The 18,053-nt window shown below is 35.7% G+C and overlaps 1 pseudogene; it reads right to left on the bottom strand.

Annotated features, from left to right (window-relative positions):
• Positions 1–12,945: 12,945 nt before the first annotated feature.
• On the bottom strand, positions 12,946–16,133 carry LOC122138816 (annotated as a pseudogene).
• Positions 16,134–18,053: the final 1,920 nt, after the last annotated feature.

Below are 18,053 nucleotides of genomic sequence, written 5' to 3'. Positions count from 1 at the left end.
CCCACTGGTTAATCTCCTATGACAGCTAATTTACCTCGTTTATTGCTAAAGTACTTTATATGTCTCACTCAGAAACCTTCTCATTTGTGTGATCTTTTACAGCCCTACGTGGCCTGTGCCCTGTGGTGGATCTCTTGGTTTAGGCCATATTCACTACGCACTTTGCTGCCAGAGGCATCCGCTGCTGTGGCCAAGCGCACCCCTGAGCCATACACTGGAGAATATGTAAGCGTCTCCCTCAATTAGTCCTGTTTGGTCTTAACACTGCTCCTGGCTTCGGCAAACCCACCACTCCTCAGGGGACCCAGTATATATTTTCAGTGTCAATAAACCTTACAGCAAACTGCAAAGAAGTTGCCCCTAATGGACATTAGTGGTACTGCAGTTTAAAAACTGTAAGTGAATCTTTATTCATGGACACTGAACTTATTATCAGCTGCAGTCTTTAACAACAGTGAATTTGAATGAACTTGTGTAACCCATTACTATTCAGTGTTTTTATTAGGTTTTTCAGCATTTATAATGTAAAATAAAAGGTAAAAAATGTAAAATAACTGGAAGAAAAGCATAAGTAGTTTGTATATAATAACATCATTGCTAATAGTTTTCATTTTTCCCATTGAAGTGTTAATGTGTATGCAAAGTAAATCATAAATATAATAAAATACACAAATTTATAAAACTAAAATTGGCTAAATATACATAAACAAATTAATAAAACTAGAACATGCTAAATATAAAATTGGAAAGTAACTCAAAATACTAATAAAAACTACAATAGCATTTCTTCTTTTAAATATGCTTACAAAATGTTTGTACAGAGCCCAACACATGATGCATTAGAAGAAAAAAACCTATTTATGATGACCACGCATCTCAGCCAAGAAAGTGGTACGCTTAATGTATTAATTGGACATAAAACAAGGAAAAAATTAACTCAAACATGACCATAGGATGCCACCAAATGAGGGAACAAATTAATAAAATGTGATATGTTTGTGTCATTTTTTGGGCAGTGCTATTTTAGTGTTATTGATATATTATTATATATTTTTTTGTTAATAATTTAAATTAGATATTATTTTTATATTTTTTCTGTCTTTTTTAATCTTAAAAAGACATTGTATATGTCTAGTATATAGTGTAGTATATTTAGTTTAAAATATTTTAGAATTAGATAAAAATAAGCTTACTGTTTATTTTTTTATTATTATTTTAAATAGCTTTGTTATTTTTATTTCAACTAATGAAAATAGTTTTTATGGTTTTAGTTTTAGTTAATGATAATAATCTCAGTAAGGTGCACCATACTTTGAATGTATTGTCAGTAGAGAGAGATTTTCCCCACTATGACGTACCATGATGTAGTAGAGCATCTACCATCAGGGGCAAACTGATAAAGCAAAACCTTCATAAAGCCAGGGACAGTCTCTGGGTAGTTAACCTGGAATTAAGCTGTTGATGTGAGATCTGGCATGCTGTTCCAAAAGAGTAAATGATCCCATCACATGTTGACCATGACTTGCATATTATGAATATCTGAGGTTTGTCTGCAGGTCTGTGGTATGGTGGCACTTAATGATTGACGTCATTGGGTCAGGAAGGTCCTGACCACAGTGTGGTTATTCATTCTTCTGAATTACACCTGTATCCCCAGAAGCCCGCAGAGCCCTGCTTTTTGTTTGCACAGCTGGTTTGCACCTCGAAACAGTCCAGGTTAAATAGTATCTTTGGTTGTCCCTCCTTAAGATGGTGTAACCTACAAGCCACATATCACTTTGTTTAAGATGATGGCACAGTGGTTGCAGGCTTGTGAATAATACAGCCAGATTCTCTACATCATCTTGTTGCAAAAGGTGGTTTACAGAACATTGTAGGCATGCATCTCATTAGTATGCACACACTGCCATTAAATATATTTCTAATTTTTTTAAGTTAGAAATAGAATATCTAACAATCCTTAAAACAAGATATATTTATATGATATTAGGACAGGGTGTTCAAACAGTTCTTGCAAAAGAAACTTAAAAAAATTCATTTTTTTTACACTATTTTTGTGGGGTAAGAAAAAAATAATTAAGAATCACTATGAGTTCTACTTCATTTTTTCTTACCCCATAGGCAGATTTTTTTAATAGATTATATAAAAAAGGATTTTAATATCGCTTTATCTTTGCTTCTTCTAGTAAAATGTACATGCCAGATTCAAAAAGTTAAAAACAAATGAAAAGATCTTCCAGTGGCAAGTAAGAACAAAATATTAAAGATGCAAATCCCTAAAATGAGTCGTAACATGCATTGTTGCTTTTCCTAGTAAGTGTATCTTATTTTTGAGAATTTGTAGCTTTGAGGTAAATAGGTCAAAAATAACATATTTGTTTAACTTTAAGAGAGTAAGTCATTTTTTGACAGAGATAGTAGCATTTTTACCTTTTTTAACCATTCTTTACTACAAAAAAATAAGCTTCTAAAAGGATTTTTGCAGCGAATGCCAGTAACCAGTTCCAAAAAATATTATATTTTCTTAAACAAAGAACATTGAATAATCTTAGAAACTTTTTTCCTTCCACTTTTTATAGAATTTGTAGCTTGAAACCCAAAGTCAAAAATCACTTTAAAGTATCTCTCTGAGTAGCTTTCCCATATTTTATGAACATTCTCAGAGACTGATCATTGTGAATTGTTGTTTCTGCCTTGTAAACAGTTTCAGCTTGTTTTGGGGGGTTTGTATAAGTGGAATCCGTTGACTAATTTTGGATTTAGGTGGCTCTTCCAGCATATGAGACCAAGCAGAGGATTCTCATTAGATGAGCGTTAACACCAGTCAATGTGCTTGATCCCTCATGTATCACATTGCGTGGCTGAGTGTTCAGATGATGAGTGTGGAGGGATGTATCCACTGCTGGTATTTACTTTCACGGTCCTTGCGGACAATCAAGACTGCTATAGTATTTGTTAATATCACAATCTTCTTGGTAACATATCAACTAGTAACATAATCAGTGTTATGTACGCATGTTAAGGCAACTGAAAAATAGAAGGGTCAGGGTCCAAATTACACTTGGAGAGAAAAGAAAAATGGGTGACTTGTTTCTCTGAAGTATCATATTATTTTCCTTCCTCTCTTCATCGGCCGGCAGCTTGCACAACAAAGTACTACTCAAGAACTCAGTGTTTTCAGACCTTGCGTTCAAAGGTATTATTGATTCTATTTGTGAAAACTAAACCAATGTCCACGATCCCCTAAAACAGAATATTGGTGTGTGTTGGCTTGGGACGCTTCCGTTGCGCGGGCCGCCAAGGGGCGCATCTGCCGAAGTACCATCTGGCCGCTGCCTAAAACAAACAGTAGTATGAGTACTCTAGGTCGTGGTTGAGAGGCCAGTCTAAAAGAGTCGGGGGACTTGCCAGTCGTGCACACACTGACAGGGCTGTACATAAGCCCTAAATTAAAAGACTGACTGCGTTCTATCTACCCCCGAGCTTGCAGCTGTAAGATGCTCGGGGATCGAACGTGGGGGAATGGGGGACCGTCCCGATGTTCAACAAGCAGATGTTGTATTTGAGAATCGGCTCTGGGGAGTGAACAACCGACGAAAATAACAAGTGAATGACTTATTTGCCAGACATACGTTTGTTTTTACACGTTAAAAAAAACGGGGGTCGTGCAATTGCACCAGCCAAGGCGGTATTTGCAGAATACATATAAAATGAGATCCAATCAGTGTTGCCCAACACCGCATACCTTGAACCTTGCGTTTAAAAGAAGGAACCAGAGTATCGCTCAGCAGCAGTCAGGTCCACTGCAGATTCACGACCAGTGTTGGTGGGCGGAAAAACGCATCTGTAGAAGTGGCAAGCAAGTGTGGGAAAAGCAGTTCCACAATGCGCGGTGCCCCGCCCTGAGAGCTGGTGTACACCGGGTAACCATGCAGGCGTGTGCAAAGACCAGTAGTTAAATGCCCCTCGAAAACGTTTTTGAGACTGTATGGAAATCACGATTGCTCAAACCACTTAAGTAGGAGGTCGTGTCGCCACAGACATGTACCGTGACTACACTGGACAAGTTGTAAATGCATCATTGGATGTTTGAACACCAAATAAGAATAAAATGGTAAATCCTCCCAATGTGTCAAAATGTAACGGGTAGAGCATGTTAATATAAAAATAAGCTATACAGTAATTAAGTGGCGACGATATGACACGTGTAGATGCAACACACTGATGATAATTAATTTTAACGTAATTCTTCTGGTCAACGGAACTTTTTGAGAATTTCTTTTGTCGTAATTTTTATAAAGTGTATTTCTTGCGCGCTGCTTACAATTAGTTCTTTATATGTGGTGTGGGGGTGATACACAGTCACACTACGTGCATGGGCAATATATTCATGATGAAGAATTAATTATTGCTGTCAGAACTAAATTAGCAAATGGTGTCCCATTAGTGTTCATTGATTCATAGGTTTTGCCAGAATAACATGAATGCAATCTCTTTTCTTTAATTTATAAGTCGTTGGTTGATAATCGTTGTGCTGTTACTTTTACAAGTACTCGGAGATAAAAGTTTTGCCGAAAACAGGACCAGCGCTCGTTTTCTTTAAAAACAAACAAGCGAGATCGAGTTTGCAACCGCGTTGTTAATCAAATAATGTCATCAGCATATTTTAAAATTAATCTTAAATGATTGGCATGTCAATTCGAGGTTCCTCGAAGAAGTCCATATTGAGTCTAGTGAAGTAGAAAAGCTGACTGGGCTTGTTTAACATCAGGCCATGAACCCCGAGCTCTGTCCATCAAGCAGTTCCAACTTCGTCTCTCCAAGAGGTCTGAAAGGAAAACCAGTTGCTCAGTTTTGACTTCTCGTAAAATTCTCCTAAATGATCACATGTACACTGGTGTTCGCGTTTTTTCCCAAGCTTGAACACGGTCGCCGTTAACAACCATGTCTTTTGGTCCGATCGCGTGAAGCGTAATTCTTCCGGCTCCTGCTAGTGATCAATCTGGATGTTTATTGGGCAGTGTACTCAAAGGTCCTAATGCTTTGGTCAGGTTGAGGTGGACCCAACAATGCAGAACTGTTTTAAAATGGGTCTCTATGCTAGCTTTTTTTATTGCTCGTGTGTTCCACAAAACCATTGATTCACATCGATCAAAAATGCGGCTCAACCCTACTGACTTAACCCACACACTGGTTGCCACCTGCATGTCCTCTCCATCATCCTTCCACCAGTGCCACAATGCCACTGTTTGTTGCTATGGACGTATCTGCTCCTGTCAGGAGGCATTACAAGTGTTGAAAAAAGAGGTCCCAGTTTTGGGCCACTCTCAGTTTGGGTCCATCCTTCATTCGTGGAGGTTATTTTAAGTGCTAACAACAAAGTTCATTGTGGGGCTACGATTTCGTTGCTATCCCGTAGAGTTTTCGAGCCAGCAACGGGATGCTGCAGTGGCTAAGGTCTTTAATGTTAAGGACAGCCATATGAAGATGGTGTATTAAATACTGCTTCCCTTTCCTCTTGATTTTTTACAATTGAGTTTCTCATACTATATTCAAATTGTTTGACATCTCGTTGTGGGTGTCTCCAAGAATTTGCACATAAAGGCTGTCTTTCTTATTTCTGCTTTTCTGTTCGTAGAACGTTCACAGCCTTAATATATCCTGCTTAAAATTCAGAGCACCCCTACTGCGTCTTTCTTACTTAAGATTACACTTGGATTATAGTATATCGATCATCAAAGCTAAGCAAATGTAATGGAAGCATTCAAGAAATAATGCTTATACAGTTCTCATACATTTGGTAGAGGATCAATCAATCAATCAATCAATCAAATCGCATAGTTTACTAAAAATATTCAATTACAAAGTATTGACAAAATGATTTTAATCAAAACCAATTTTTAAAACATTTAATTCTCCATTCAATATACCTTAATAGATATAATAAAGCATTATATAATAGATATAGATATATATATACATGTAAATACTATATACTATACTATATATATATATATATAGAGTAATATTTAAATTGAATATTTGAAAAATATGATTTGTCACAATTAGGTAAAATGTAACAAATTTTAAAAATTTAACTTGGTTAGGATTGATTTTTCATATTACTTTTATCAAGGGGTCATCGAGTGCTACAGTGCACTTTTACAAGTTGTTTGACACTGAAATTTGTGTTGGCATGTGTGACTGGTATACAACACCACACCTATAGTGAGCAAAAGGCCACCTAGTTTTGTTTTTTGGACTATTCGATTAGTTATTTAGATATTTTGTATTTGTTTTATCTACTACAAGATCTTATCAGCGAACCCCGTTCTCAAATCCGAGCCGAGCTCAGATGCCATGTCCTGTGTGAGCCCTAGCTTTCCCCGGACATCATATCGGCGAATCCGGCGTGGCCTACAGAAAAAGTGCAGGTATAATGTTTTTATTTTACAATGAATCTTTGCAAAATGCCTTTTCCATCAGATGTGCTAATCTGAACACAGTTTCACGAAGGAAATTCTGCTAAAGTAAACATCCCCCCTCAGAGAGCGCGCTCGGAAGAGATGGGCGAGGTTCAGTCAGAGCTCATTAACATGTACGAAAATTGCTACAAAACGGCTTGCTCTGAAAAGAGCGGTTTTTTGACGGTAAAAAATGTGTTTGTATTACACTACCATTGTCGAAATTTTGTAACCACACGATGTTAACAGCGTTTCATTAAGACCCTACCAAAGATCATTTCACACCTGTTGCAGAATGGGCAATTCGAATGGACACCCCGTATTACTATTTATTTGCTTTCGTTAAACTAGTTTTTTACAAATATTTAATTGTACAAAAAAAAATTATTAATTATTTGTAAATCTTTTAGTTATTTTTAAATTGTATCCAAAGGCTTAAGCAAATACATAAATAAAAATGTACAAATTTAACATGGATTATGTATGCACTTTTAAATTATGTGTATACTATTATGATGATGTTTAGTGTGTGTGTGGGGGGGTGTGTGTGTAGCTAGAGACCCCTGGGGTACATGCGGTTTGTACACGTTTTAGTTCCAAGCATCTGTAAACACTTCTGATTTTTTTAGCTATAGTGCGTCCCACAAACTTTTACCCCAAACGCACCACATTTGCCTTTCTTCCTTATATCTACAAAAAGCAACAGTTTCAACCTCTGCAAGATTAAATTAGATCAAAAATATTTCCTTAGTCAGATAAATTCCACCTTTTCAGAACGATCACGTCCGTAACAAATCTGAAGAAAAGGGAAAATCAACTTTATATAGTAATGTTGTGTGAATGTCCAACACCTTCTCATATTCGGCAGATAGTGTGTGGCCTTCTGGTTTGTGCATTGTGAAACTCACAGAGAAGTCTACAAAATATTTTGTCGTCCTTCAAGACCTGGTGTCATTTTTGTCACATCCGTAACTCATGTGTAATGCCCCTCATCTAAAAACTAAATCACTTTGATTGACGGAGTAACTGTTTATGGTGTCCTGGACTCTATTATTTAGGCGGTGACTTAAAAAATCATCAAGAGATGGGTTCAGATGAGATTGCTACTGAAAATACATCTTTATGTTGAATTTATACATTTAAGGTTTATGACTGCGAATGGTCACTTATCCTTAACGCTGGAATTGCCCACCATATTTGTTTTCTTAATTAACTTAATTTATTTTTTTTTATTTACATCTTGCGTACATTTTTATGCATTTGAGAATAAGTCTTCTGCATACAAAAAGGTATAATAAAAAAATCAATGGTTTCCACACTTTTGAGGTGTGGAAAAGCTGTAGTCCTACCTTGTTTAGAAGATTCACAACCGTTGCACCAATTATAACCCCTTTATGTAGGGGCCAGCACAAGCTGCTCTATCACCTCGCAATCTTGACTCAAGTACCTCTGTATATGCTCATCCCATCATTCATCTGTCTTGATGAACGGTGCCTGCTAGAGTGAAAGAATGTCCTCGATACAAGACACATTAATTCTAGTGACTTTACGACTCTCCAGTCCCATTGATGGTTTTGGCTGGAATTAGGCGAATAACACACGGTCAAGAGCAGTGTGAAAAGCTCCTCAGATCTTATGCATCTGACACAACCACAATCTGGCCGTCACAGGATCACGGCGACCCCTCCCTAACACCCACACGCCTTCAGTTTTGTTCAGGCGGGCTTTCCGCAGAACTGTGGCAGTGGCTCATGGTGGGAAATCCCTCTTTGCATGCCACCTTTTTCCTATGGCGCTAAAGGTCCTGGTTAAGACTGATTGGACAATCCTGTCGGGCCGGGGGTCCTGTTGCAGATTGTAGCGATCCGTTTGTCTTCCTTCTCCTTGGATATTATATACAGAGCGAGGTTCGCTCCTGTGTTGGGTAAGGAATCCATGAAAATCACATCGGAATGTGCCATGATAACTTTTCATGTGGTCACAGCGTGCCAACAGGAATAAACTTGAGGACAGCCTATATGAGTGTATAGTGGGGGGTTCGTAACATATAAACAGCAGCATATCTGGTCACAACTGAATTAAATCCCCTCACTAGAGACAGCACAATGTCTTGTTTTGGCTGGGCATTTGTAACAATTAGACAGGTGCCTTCTGTTACTCGCTGATGACCACGATCCAAACGGTTTTATTTTATAGTCTCTTTGCACATTTTTTATGCCTCAATCAGGTTCTGGCCAGGTTATCGGAGTAACCAAGATTTTACGTAAAATGATGATCTGTAGGCCGTCGCCGCGAGCTTTTTATCAGTTTTTTCCTAAGTTGTCCATGGTGTGCTGACAGCCCTGACACCCTCTACATACAGTTTTCTGTTTTTCCTGGTGACCATATGTGTGGGTTTTGGTCGTCTGATACAATGATTGAATTTAACAATACCTGCGAGCGCAGCATGTTTGGTGACAGGCCTTCTCTGGATAGGAAAAAAAATATGCCTTGAAAAGAAACAAACCGGGAAGTGGCGTTGTGGTCTAATTATTTTTCCGCAAGTAATTTAATAAAAACACTGGAATACACATTTAAATTCCAAAGTCGGCAGGGGAGGTAACAACTAGAAGTGAAAATTTGTTATGACATAGTTTTTAGAATGATTTAAGAGCACTTTCAGGGCTGGTATGTAAGAACTTATATATATGCAAAAAGTTTGGTCTTCTAAAAGATTCTGAAAGTAACTCAGGTTCTGTCTCTCCATCTTTTCCAGAATATAAAATACCTACCTTTGGTTAAAATGTAATGTTATACTTACACCACAACAAGGATAAAGTAGTGAACTGAAATATACCAGAAATCAAGTGTTCGCAAAAGTATTCAACGGTCCTACAATCTGCATCAGCTGTATAAGATCGTCCCCTTGTTGTTTTGCCTTTAGTTTTGCAAGCAACAACTGCCGAAAAAAAAAAATAAGAAACTATATTATGTATGACCCACCCAAAAAGTGTACGTGTTAATCCGGTTATATTGTTATAACGGTTTTCATGGATTTGTTTTTTGGCAACAGCTCTCATATGGTTTCTATACTAATAGAGAGACCGTTGGCTAGTTGTCAACAGCATCTTTCCACCGATTAGAGCACAACCAATGCATTTTCAGTGTTATTACCACTACAAAAGTAGACTTTAGATAAAGTAGTAATTTAAAGACTGCAATAAAATAAATTAAATTAATTGTGCTGTAAATAGGCTACCTTTTAGTTCCCGTCGATCCCATCTGAACGCAACGTTAATAGGAACCTTCTAGCAAAGAAGACTCATTCTATCCGGGTTTGTTTATCAGTGACACCACAAGCCTGCTAAACCCTACTAGCTTCATCTGTGTTGATTGTTTTCGTTCGAAATCATAAGTAGACTAGTATGTCCTTTTTATTGTCTTTTCGCTTTGGGATTATTTCTTAAGTCTCACGATTGAGTTTTGATTGTGCGATAATGGATAACGTTAGAGTACCATTTCTGACAAGGTTTCTTTACGGATCTATGCTAATGAACAGAAGGATGCAGGGTAATTCCTGAAAACCAGGAATTACACTTAGTTCTAAATTAATCAGAAATATAACGATGAAAAACTCGCTCCTAGTTGTATATGTAGTAAACGCTTCCCCTGTTTTAAAAATGACAAAAAAACCACCGATTGCTAGGTTCGTGGGGAAGGAGAAAAAGCTGTGGTACATTTAAAAAGAAAAAGCAACTAAAAACGATTAAAATAATAGAAATGAATACATAACCATAATTTAGGAATGTATATTCAGTGCGAATAAATCGTACTATGTACAGTTCTAAATGAGTAGACACATATTTCTAAAAAACTATTTTCTTTCATTTTTTTTGAAACATTTACAATAGTTCTTCACAGTATAAATTGTTTCTTTATACGAGAAACTATATACAATTCTTGGAAACAGTGGAGGATTGACAGTGCCCCTTATACCCTGATTAAGATGATGAGTAGACGGTTCATTATTAATTGTATACCGTGTCAAATCTAAAAGACTTGAAAATCTCTGGATGCAGCACTGTATCCTTATGACTGTTATCTGTTTAAATGTGTTGGTCTTCAGTAAACGTTTTTATTTCAGTGAAATTATAAATACTAGGACTCATATTTGCCATAAATGGAGCCATCTTTTCGAAAACAGAACAACAGAAGCAGCACAGCCAATTCAAACCACCCGTGGAGACAGAACTCAAACAGAAAATACAGACCCATCGAGAGCTAAAGCAGCAGACAAAAAGGCCGATGTCACACGTTGCATTTTGTTCCTTTATTTGATCCACAAAAAAACACAAAAAACAGTCAGATTTGGTGAACTAGTATTACCATTTCAAATACCTGTCTTTATGCATTACTTTAAAAAATGTTAGTTTTAAATTAATTAGATTCCTGTCGATGCGAAAGCCTGCATTTTTCAGCATTAACTAAACCAGTCTTCATTGGTGACCATTATCCTCTCACGATCATGTAAACCGTCTTACAACAAAAGTTGCATGATCAGTAATTAATCAATACCTCATTTTACTTGCAGTTTTTTTAATTTCACTTTGTCATTTCATTCTTTCTTTATTTTAAAGTGTGAAAATCCTCATTTAGTTTTTGTTTCTTGTCCATTTTCCTTCAATGCAGATCAAATTCATCTGGTGGCAGTTTTTTGTTCTCTGTTATTGGTGTGTTTACGATTTTGCCCGTGAACCAAAGTCATGACTGCACTTGAACAGCAGCAGTTTGTAGGCCATTTTGCAACAGCAGATGCAATAACAAGCGCCGAATGAGAAAAAACTCATGCACAGGGCACACATACGACAGGATTATGGTTAGGGTTCTAATATGTTTACGTTATAGATTGTTTTTTATTCTTGTAACAACATTTTGATAATCATCCAATGCTCACCTTTCACCTTGACATGTAAAAACCAACATGTATTTGCTGGCAGACCGGATACAACACACACACACACCTACTTGCATCTGAGTGTGCAATCCACACTCGTAAAAGTTGGTCCACGTGCTGTACAACAACCAAAATATAGCATAATACATTTATATTTACGTCAAGAGCATGCGGCCCTAAGGAAAAGACATTTCCAACGTGTTCAGTTTCTTATATTGACTGTCCCATTGTTAATCTATGATGTTTTCTATTACATTATTGGCCCTGAACAATTTATGACATTAATTGTCTGAGTGCACACAAGCATATTTTAGACTAATTTGCGTGCACCTGTCTGACTGAAGGAAATTAAGATACAGCTTGTTACTTGCTTTTGATGGGTTATATTGAAGTTGTCGGTTTGGTTGTTGATGTGACATACTTTAAAGGGAAAGATTTCATGTGACTCTTGCAACCACCGATCGGGTGGGGTTTTGAACAGATTAATTTTTTAATAATAATTTTGTATTTTAAACAGTCATCTCTTGAATAAAAAATATAACAATGAGTTCCCCTCTCTGAGCTTAAATCTTTCCCCTGCCACTCCACAGTCCAGTATTACTGCTGATATACGGTCCAATGACTTCGGACAAATAACGAAATAGCAATCACTGTTTCCACAGAAAATATTAAGCAAACACAAATGTTTTTTCAACATTGATAATAATAAACAGGTTTTCTGACAGCAAATCAGCATAAGATTAGAATGATTGTCTGAAGGATCGATGTGACACTGAGACCTGGAATAATGATGACTTAAATTGTCAGACTTTGCATCACAGGAATAAATGACATTTTAAAAAATATTGAAATAGAAAACAGTGTAATAATAAACATGTGATAATACGTCAAAAAATACTTACACTTTTACCCCTGCATTTCTGGATGAAAGAAATGCAGGTGCCTTGGTGAGCGTAAGAGATTTCTTTCCTTCAAAAACATTAAAACTTAACCCTCCCCCCAACCCTAAACTTTCTCAATGTAGTTCAAATACAGTCGTCATCTGACCTGAACTTGTTCCCTTGCCAGTAAGATGAAAAAAGGCAAAGTCATAAAAACGCAAATGTTTCAGTGCAAACACTATAAATGCAATAGATTGTTTGATGAAAGGAAGGTCTAAAACAGAAATCAACGTTTTGACACTCCTTTTCTTTAGTGTGCATGATACAGACCTTATTGTGTATTGCATATCACCATTAGGAGATTATGCTAATTGAAGATCTAATGCATATAGAACTTCATTAGAAGTGCATTGTTAATGTAAGCTAACTGGGAAATGCATAGCTTGCAGGGGCCATAACGAGGGTAGTTAGTGGGTGAACAGAAATACCTCTAAAAAAAACTAAAATTCTAATCTGATCACATGCTTTTTAAGGCCCTAGCATTACATGTTTTACAAGCTTCAGCTGTATATTTAGTTACTATTACACCTAGAGCAGTATCTGCAAAACTAAAGCAAGGTGCGAGAAAATACAGCTGGTCCGTTTTTAATCAATCATAATTTTTGTCTAATTGGTGTTTAGAGATCTACTGTAACAGAGCTTCCAGTCACTCTCACTCCAAACCAGCCCTTCCAATACCTTGGTGTCTTGACCGCCGTGTGCAAAAGAGATGAAATGACGAAGGCCCGGACCATAATCTTTGAATGTGGTGGCTCACCTATAACAGAAGTATAAGTTTGCATGATCAAAGCTGAATAGCAGTTTGCATCTCTTTTGATTTTTAGTGGTGTGTCAAATGATTAATTGCATCGCCAAAAAAGTTTTTGTTTACATAATAAATGTGTGTGTATTTTGTAGATTTCACACATGCAGTATACATTTCAGAAAAAAAAATAATGTTTATATATTAAAAATATTTATATGTTGTATAAATTATATGAATATGATTATAGACATGTAAATACATGTAAACAAAGTATAATACTGTATGTGTGTATTTAATATGCACAGTACACACACAGTATTATGTAAACAAAAACTTTTAATTTGGATGCGATTAATCGGTTGGACAGCACTAGTTTGTTTTTTATTTTCCCTATTTAGTTCTTCACCTGTAAAACCTGACACACACAGTGTTTGCAATAAAAATTATTCATCACCCTTGACCTGCAAGGCATTTTTGCTGTCAAGAACATTTTATGAAAACAATTCAACAAAGGCATCGGTAAACTATGAGAAAAAAATTTATCAATGCACACTTGAGTAATTCTTAGAAAATACAATTTATGAATAATGACCAAAAAAAAAAAAAAAGAAAACATACATTTGGCTCTAAACATTCATGTGAAAAAATTATTAAACCCCCAAAAGCTGTCAATTTTGGTGAACAATCTTTTGTTCTTTATAACCTCCAATAAACTCTGTGAGTGCTTTGAAGCGTCTGTCACCTGTCTACTGCAATCCTTGGCCCATTCTTTATGATATGGTGCTTTTTTCTTTAACAACCTCAAAGGTTTTCTGGTACAACATGTTTTAATCTTAGAACCCTAAGGCTGCCACTTTGTCCATAGGGAACTTTAAGTGTCTAGGTAAGTTTTATATTACCATAGACTTTCTGATGTAATAAAACTATTTATTTTCTATAGCTTTTGTGAGCACTCTTGAACTACTCAAATTTAGCACATGCAAGCTCAAACTAATTCAGTTTTCTAATAGAGTTTCTAACGTCTTAATTGTGTTTTAAGACAATTTGGTTTTCTACCATACAAATAAGTGACTTAAAAACAGCAATGTTGAAAAAGGGTTGAATAATTATGACAGTAGTTTTATAAAAAAATAAAATAAAAAAAAATCAGTAACTTTTGATAAATTCTGGACCTTCAGAAAAACTTGTATTTGTAAAAGTACTACAGTCTAAAGTGTAGATAGATACAGTTGCCTCATTCCTATAAGTGCACATCTTGAAATATTACTAATAATATAAAGTTTGTTTACTTTTTCAAAAGTTTTTCAAAGCAAAAAGATGTGAATCAAGACCTGAAGTTGGATGTTTGTACAATTATACTAAAAGGATGTTTACTTACTAAAAACATTCTAAATCAGAAGGCATTGTGGTAGATTGTGGTACAACAGATTTTTTTCAGTAGAGTTTTTGATCATTTAAATAACTTTGCAAATATGATATCCAATAGGCTGTTTAGGGTTAAAGGTTAGTGGGTGTGTTATGCAAAACTGGACTGGATTCTGCACTCATACCTGTTTCCAAGAGCAGTCGTCAGAGTCGGGGGTCAAGGTCACGTCAGCCTTCTCTGGCTTAAATTTCTTCTATGACCTCTAGGTTTTCATCAAGCAGAGTCACAGTGAGCATATAAATGAATCCACAGTTCTGCTCGGCTACAGAACCTACATTCAAAAGAAATGACTGAATGGGCAACATGACAAAACAAAACTTGTGCCATTAAGTTCCATATCATCAAGGCTTACCAGTCCTCCACATTGACCGCTGGCTGTGCAATATCTAAATTTTGTCAGGGTCGTAACCCTCTGCCAGCAGGTCAATCACTTGTCGTTTCATACACAGCCTGGAACAGAGCAGAAATAGACACTGAAACCACCAGATATACTGTACAAATGATGAATAATGAAGACATGTAAAAACACAAGCAGGGAGTGTGAAAGAGAGAGAAAAAGGATCCTTTTTCACCAAGAAAAAACAGCCTTATTTTCCCCACCCTCATCTGTTCGGGCTACTATTCAATCCCTTACTCGAAAGAGGTGCAGAAGTATTTAGTGATTGATTCGTCATTGAAAGTGTGTCCACAGTCCTCCGGCATGTCCTCTGTCCGCCATTGATCGCCTCCATTCTCTGTCAGCTCCCAATGTTCCAGATCCTCTGATGAAGATACAAGTTTTCCAGATATCAATGTGCCTGAAGTGCATTTTACTGCTCTGATCATTTTATTTAACAAAAGGAGAGCCAATGAGATGCAAATTAGTTCATCTTTAACTATTACTTCATCTAAACAGCATTTTTATTTATTTTTATTATTATTATTATTTTGTGTTATGCATGCAGTTAACTTAACTACATACTGATTAACTATGGAATTATTTTACTTTCAAAAATTGCATTTAGCAGATGAATTTTCAGCATCATTACTCCAAGGTTTCAGTAAAACCTTGAGTAAACATAAACAAACACCATTAACATTATAAATGACTTTGTCACTTCTGATTACTTTTATGCATCTTTGCTTATCAAATATGACCTTTTTGAATGGTAGTGTAAATGTCGACTTACCATATCCATTAGGATTTTTTAAGAGGTTTCCAGGCATTTTGTTGAATCTGAGAGATGTCTGCTTTTTCCTGTGTGAAATACAGATAAAATAGTGTTCACAGTGACCCTTTCAACTAATAACTTAACAAACTGTTCATTGCTATGACTTTGAACCAGCTGTCCTTTTTAACATTCATACGCCTGATATCGATTCCTTTTCCAGGATCCTGCAGCAGATCTCGAGCGTTTACTCCTTTCAGGATGTCCATCACCAGGAAACCATTGTGATAAATTAAAGCCCATTATCAATGCAATGCTAAAGCTGACATAGTTCCCCAGACGTATTAACATGAATTATGAGTCATATAGTACAAAAATGCTGCCGTAAGGTTTATTTCATTCTGGACTGACTTGCCCTGTAACGTTAGCTCTAGCTTAGCCCTTTGCAGTGAGCTGACTCATGTTTCTTGCTGTACAGCTGTGTTTAGCGCAAGGATGAGCTCTTTGCGCACAGATAAAGTAAATGCATAACAGAACACACATAAAAAAGCAACACATTGTATAAATTGTATTATAAATTGTATATAATAGTACTTACAGTGAGAGGAGTAGGTAGTCAGTCGAGAATGCGTTTGGAGATGGGCGGAGCTTCCTGTAATATGATCTCTGCAGACTTTCTTTGGTTGGCAGAATGAGGCACACGAGTCTTCCTGCATCAGCAGCTGTATTCACCGCTGACACTGTGTCTGTGTCTGTGTGTGTGTGTGTGTGTGTGTGTGTGTGTGTGTGTGTGTGTGTGTGTGTGTGTGTGTGTGCGATTTTATGGAAACCATGTCAAAAGTCCCACTATAGCTTATAGCCAAGAAAGTGCGTAAAGCGTGATCCCTTCATAATCACTTAAACACTGTCACTCAAGTTCTTCGTGATCTCACAAAAGTTCCGTGAAATCATTAAAGCTCTACACTGCTTTAGCGAGAGTGCTTGAACAACCTCAACACTGAACAAAGCAAGCGCCAACGTTAAGTGGATTCTAATTTAAAAAACGCCTCTGATTGGCCATTTTGTTCATTAAATCAACAGATATGTCTGGGATTGGCTACATTGCTAGATGCTGCAAACCACGTTGTAAATAGAAACCTATAAAAATTATATACACACACACACACACACACACACACACACACACACACACACACCACATATACGTATATATATATATATATATATATATCATATATATATATATATATATATATATATATATATAACATATATACATATATATACATATATATACCATATATATACCTATATATATACATATATGTATATCCCCTATATTATATATATATATATATATATATATATATATACTATACATATATATAATATATATAGATATACATATGTGTGTGTGTGTGGTGTGTGTATGTATATATAATTACAAACATATGCATGTATACATTTAAGAAAAATATGTTATGTTTATCTATATTAAATATATTTTAATATATAATATAAAATTATAAAATATAAATATATAAATGTATATACATGTAAATATTTTCAAAATATATACTGTATGTGTATGTATATTTATATAACATATAAATATACACAGTACACATACATATAGTATGTAAACAAAAACTTTTATTTTGGATGCGATTAATCGCGATTAATCATTTGACAGCGCTAATAATGTCTACTATATATATATATATATATATATTATATATATATATATATATATATATATATATATATATATATATACGTTTTTTTAGTACGTCAAATAGTCATTTTCAACAAAATGACTATTTGTGACTCTGTACCACAAAACCTAACCTTAAATGTCAATTTTTAGAAATTACGATTTATACATAATCTGAAATCTGAATAAATAAACTTTCCATTGATGTATGGTTTGTTAGGATTGAACAACATTTGGCCTTGATACAATTATTTGAATATCTGGAATCTGAGGGTGCAAAAAAAAAAAAAAAAAAAAATTTCTTAGCAATTCATATTACTTATATTTACGATAGGAAATTTACTAAATATCTTCATGGAACAATAACAACACAAAATACTAATAATTTTTGGCCTAAAAGAAAAATCAATAATTTTGACCCATACAATGTACTTTTGGCTATTGCTACAAATATACCCCTGCAACCCTGAGACTGTTTTGGTCGTCGCTAGGGTCACATTTACATTCTTTGTATACTGAAATACCTTCTGAGGGTTAAATAGGGATAGATGTAACAATTTGTCATGAATCTCCATACCAACAAGGCCAAGAAGGGGGTCAGAGCAGTATACCTAAAATTATGGAGGACATATAGAGTACTAGAATGTTACACATTTGTTGAATTTAAAGATAGGGTAGGGGA

The sequence above is a fragment of the Cyprinus carpio genome, chromosome B11 (genome assembly GCF_018340385.1).
Source record: "Cyprinus carpio isolate SPL01 chromosome B11, ASM1834038v1, whole genome shotgun sequence".
Classification (NCBI taxonomy): domain Eukaryota; kingdom Metazoa; phylum Chordata; class Actinopteri; order Cypriniformes; family Cyprinidae; genus Cyprinus; species Cyprinus carpio.
Note: the sequence above shows the minus strand (reverse complement) of the source record. Positions and strands in the feature narration are given on the sequence as shown.